The following is a 5,504-nucleotide window of genomic DNA, read 5'->3' as shown; positions in this document are numbered from 1 at the left end:
CAGGGAATTCAACATTCCGAGATCCGCAGGGACAATTTTGTGTCGAGAATACCAAATTACAGGCATTACCTCTCACCACGGATAACGCAGTGGCCGACGGCCTTCACTTAACGACCAAGGGCAGCGGCGTTTGCGTAGATTTGTCAACACTGACAGACAAGCGCCAGAGTGAAATAGCTGCGTAAATCAATGTCGGACGTATGACGAACATATCCGCTAGGACAGTACGGTGAAATTTGACTCTGTAATGGGCTATGGCAGCAGACGATCGATGCGAGTGCCTATGCTAACAGCATGACAACACTCTACTGGGCTAGTGACCTTATCGGTTGGACCCTAGTCGACTGGAAAACCGTGGCCTGGTCAGATAAGTCCCAATTTCAGTTAGCAAGAGCTGATGGTAGGGTCTGAGTGCGGCGTAGATCCCACGAAGCCATGGAAAAAAGTTGTCAACAAAGCACTGTGCAAGCTGGTGGTCGCCCTGTAATGGTGTGGGTTGTGTTTACATGGAATAGACTGTGTCCTCTGGTCCAACTGAACCTCACTGGAAACGGTTATGTTCGGCTACTCGGAGATCATCTGCAGCCATTCAAGGACTTCGTTCCCAAACAACGATGGAATTTTTGGTGAACGACAGTGCTCCATGTCACCGAGCGACAATTGTTTGCTATACATATCAAGTAGATTCTGTACACTTCAAGCAAAGGATTTGGTGACCCAGATCGCCCGACATGAATCCTATCGAACATTTATGGGACGTATTCGAATTGTCAGTTCTTGCACAAAATTCTGCACTGGCAAAACTTTAGCAGTTATGGACAGCTATAGAGACAGCATGGCTCAGTATTTCTGCAGGAGACATCCGAAGACATGTTGATTCAATGCCACGTCCAGTTGCTGCACTATGTCGGGCAAAAGGAGGGCCGACACGATATTAGGAGGTGCGCCATGGCTTTTGCCAACTCATTGTACATTCACAACAATACAGAACACTGTTCTGACCACTTCTGACGCGGTGTTTCCATATTTTTGCCCAACCCCTATACGTTTCAGTGGCTATGCAGGTACGAAGGGGCTTCCAAATAGCCTAGAAGAACAACAACATTGTCACCAATACCTGTGATCATGTTATATTCTGAAATTTGTACAAGTATCCCTACGTGTGATTATCTCTACAAACTAAAGGGTGGTGATTCACAAAGAATCATTTGATTTCTCTAGCTTCTAAATACAACGGCCTTGCCGCAGTGGTTACACCGGTTTCCGTGTTATCACCCAAGTTAAGCGCTGTCGAGCGTGGTCGGCACTTGGATGGGTGACCATCCAGGCCGCCATGCGCTTTTGCCATTTTTCGGGGTGCACTCAGCCTCGTGATACCAATTGAGGAGCTACTCGATCGAACAGTAGCGGCTTCGGTCAAGAATACCATCATAACGACCGGGAGAGCGGTGTGCTGACCCCACGTCCCTCTTATCCGCATCTTCCCCTGAGGATGACACGGCGATCGGATGGTCCCGGTAGGCCACTCGTGGCCTAAAGATGGAGTGCTTTTTATAGCTTCTAAATGTAAGAGCATAGCAACTTCAGTTGAATTTTACATTACGCTGCCAGGGTAACAGCTTACCTGGGGGCCAGTTATACGTCTCTAGTTCAGGTGCTTGCCTTTAGCAATCTGTCTCTCGTCGCTAGCTTAGCTTGCTCACTTGTTCATTACACAATGTGTGGGGCTGAGATGGTGCTAACACAACAACAGAACGTCGTTTTCGTTCTGACTTACACATGTGCGACGTGATTCTCCTCGAGCGTACGGCACTATATTTTCTATATCTCATAGCATTCGACGATGGTATCATCATTTTGGAGGCATTGGTTGTACATGTAATGGTGAAACCACAGGTATGCCCCTAATTGGTTCAAGACATACAATGTATCCAACAGAGTTTCGCACAAGTTCAACAGAAATCTACTCGGAGTGCAAGTCTTATGTTAGCCATCCGTCAAGAGTTGGTCTGGTGCGTTTTTCTTTTAGATCATATGTGGTTCAGCGGCTACAAGTTCTTCATGTTGGTGATAAACTAAAGCGTGAAAATTTACGTGAATTCGTTACCGTCGTGGAGTGCTGCGTTGTTATTCAAAATGGTTCAAATGGCTCTAAGCACTATGGGACTTAACATCTGTGGTCATCAGTCCCCAAGACGTAGAACTACTTAAACCTAACTAACCTAAGGACGTCACACACATCCATGCCAGAGGCAGTATTCAAACCTGCGACCGTAGCAGCAGCGCGGTTCTGGACTGGAGCACCTAGAAACGCTTTTTTTGTGCTTGTCGTTGTTGTTCGTTCTATTCGCTCGGGGCGGAAGTCCGATGACATTTGTTCGAATTCATCGTTGATCCATTAACTCAGTTTTTTATTACAGAGGGCAGTTAACCCTCTGACCGAACACCCTGAGCTACCGTGCCGATGCTCGGCCACAGTGGCCGGCTGCGTTGTTGTCTTTGCTTTGATGGTAAAGATACTCGTACGCGCTTGCAAAATCAAATAGTTCTTTCCAAATATAAAAATTTCGTTGCCTTATGTGTAAGTTAAAATTTCTCGCAAGATTTTTAACTTAAACTGTGTATGAGATTAACCGCTCAGAAATCAGATCGTTTTTAAATGCTTGCCAGTTTACTCGCATTTCTTCTTTTGAAATAATAAATGAATGCAGTATGATGCAGGTGTGGTAAGTACAGTAAATCAGGTGAATCCATCTTTTGTCTTTACGTAGTCGAGGAGCGCTCAAACGTAACAACTTTTGTTGTTGGACATCGTGGAATATTCTCGCTTCAACCCCTATAGCATCATGAAGTTCCTAATAGGTGGCGGCGCTGTACCGTAGCCTTCAAAATGGCATCTTTAACGCAGGTGCATTCCAAGCACAGAACTGTCATTGAATTTATTTTGCCCGTCGCAGATATTTATAGGCGCTTGCAAAATGTCTACGGAGATTTGGCAGTGAACAAAAGCAGGGTGAGTCGTTGGGTGAGGTATCTGTCATGATACAACAAGGTCGCACGAACCCGTGTTTTCTTCCGAGTGCCGGCCGGCCGCACACTGCTGTGACTCCTGCATTTTTGGAACGTGAGGAAACTCTGTTTTCGGTGTGGCCGTGCGGTTACAGACGCTTCAGTCTGGAACCGCGTGCCCGCTACGGTCGCAGGTTCGAATCCTGCCTCGGGTATGGATGTGTGTGATGTCCTTAGGTTAGTTAGGTTTAATTAGTTCTAGGTTCTAGGCGACTGATGACCTCAGAAGTTGAGTCGCATAGTGCTCAGAGCCATTTTTGAAACTCTGTTTTGAGGTGATCGATGGATCAAACACCTCGCTGCACAACTCGTTTTCTCTGTTAATAGTGCCGACACACTTGTCCATCAGTTGATGTACTCAAAGTTGTGTGTTCGTAGAGTGGTACTATGCGGGCATACGGGCCCTCCTTTAAGGTGGCGGAAGGCAATTGTAGCCAAAAGAATGGGGAATAATACGATGTATTGGAATCCCGAATAAAACCAACCTGCTATCAGAAAAAAATGTATTGTTTCACTTATTGAACGCCGCTAGTGTAATACGCAAACATTCTTGAAGTTCTAGAAATTTGAAAAAGGGAAAAAGAAAGAACATTGCTGGAAGAGTGTCGTTTCTATTAAAAGTTTAAACACCCCATGTTTAATTACGAGTTAGTATATGTGTAAGTGTGGCTATAGGGGACGTCCGACCATGAATACCGTCAGAGGTTCGTGATGTATCCGGAACTGAACGACAATTATTCCTGCTTCATTCACTTACTGGTCATTTATATAAAATAGCACATATCACTGAGCAATATTTCATTAATTTTCTGCTAATTACTTAGCTATTTATGAGGAGAGTACAATGCTTGCTAACTCAAGACGAAGGTGGCTTGAAAATACCTTGTTAATAAACGAGAAACCCAGGTGTTCATCCCATGGTGTGACTTGACCACAGGAGGTCAGTCACAGAGGTTCCAGAGAAGGGAAATGGATCCCCAGTGCACTGCAGTTCACACTGATCAAGACTCTGCCGGCGAATGCATTGTTTTCCTTTGAAGTCAGCTGCCGCTAAGCAACTACAAGTCTTTAGAGTACACCTGTGCGTGACGAATTCACCTCCCTGTACACAGATCAAAGAATGGGTCTCCACGACGTTGGCCAGACACCATGAGAAAATTCGTTACCTTTCCCCCAGATCTTGTCCACTGCTGTGGTTACGAGCGGAAGGCTCGACGAACGAGTGGAGCATAGCCAGCAGCAGATACCAACGTCTTGCATCAGAAGATGCGCTCTGTTAGCCAAGAGTGGAAAATTTGTACAGAGTTCCCCTGTATTCATGCAAGTAAAGCGAAATTCTCACTGGTCACTGTGGCAACGGCTAGGTGTCATCGCTTCCAATAGAGTTTTTAAAATATTCAGGACTTAGGTTTACAGGAGGATAATTTGGGAGACGAAGTTTCTCAAGCAGCCTTCCACATAGGTGCTATACCTCACCACACGGTCACTGACACAGTCATGATTAAGCTGAGCTTCTAGAGATCTCTCTGTCTAACTGTTCTGATGACTGTTCTTCTTGTGGTGGAGAAATTTCTCAGCCATCATTGTTAGACTTTACATTCATGTCGCTGGAAAGTTATTGTCTGTCATTTCGCTGAGCTATGAACCGAGATCTGAGAGTAAATAAGTTAGTTATTATACCCAGACTTATCTGAATCTCAAAACCGAATTATTGTCCTACAACAGACCCTGGCTAGGGACTCTCTAAAAACAAGTATAATCCCTGCGTTCTAATTAGTTTGTCTCACTGTGGCCGTGTTCCTTGCAAATCCGGTGCCAATCATTTTGTTTAAATATCAAATATGAGAGTAGTTTGTACTGTGTTTATGACTTTCTATTTATATGCACTGCAATGAGCTCGTCACAGTTGTATTGATTGATAGTCCTAGAGAAGCATAGAACGAAAGGTGGGCCAGGTTCTGTTCATGTTGATCCTGACATGGGATAACCATAAGTAACAGTTCACGGTTAAAGTACGAATTGGATTTCAGCTTCAGCTCATGTTCTTGCAAACCACATTCATTACTTACAATAACCACATGTTCACCAATAAAATTTTCTTGACACGTATTATATTAGCCTAAATCACTAACATTGACTTTGATGTTGAAACAGTAACATATGAAACTTCCCGGCAGATAAAACTGTATGCCGGACCGGCACTCGAACTAAGAAACCTGCTTTTCACGCGTAAGGCCCTGCTGATGACACCTTTACAACTCCCGTTCAACAAGTATATATCCCTCCTTGTTTCCAGACTTTAGAGAATCCCTCCTCAGCATCTTGCAGACCAAGTCTCCTGGAAGAAATAAATTTGTGGAACAACGATTTCGTTATGTTCTAGGTGTTGTCTTCAGTATGAATTTTCAAAACAGTGCACTCTCAGTTGCACAGAG

This window comes from Schistocerca nitens, chromosome 6 (genome assembly GCF_023898315.1).
Source record: "Schistocerca nitens isolate TAMUIC-IGC-003100 chromosome 6, iqSchNite1.1, whole genome shotgun sequence".
Lineage (NCBI taxonomy): Eukaryota > Metazoa > Arthropoda > Insecta > Orthoptera > Acrididae > Schistocerca > Schistocerca nitens.
Note: the sequence above shows the minus strand (reverse complement) of the source record.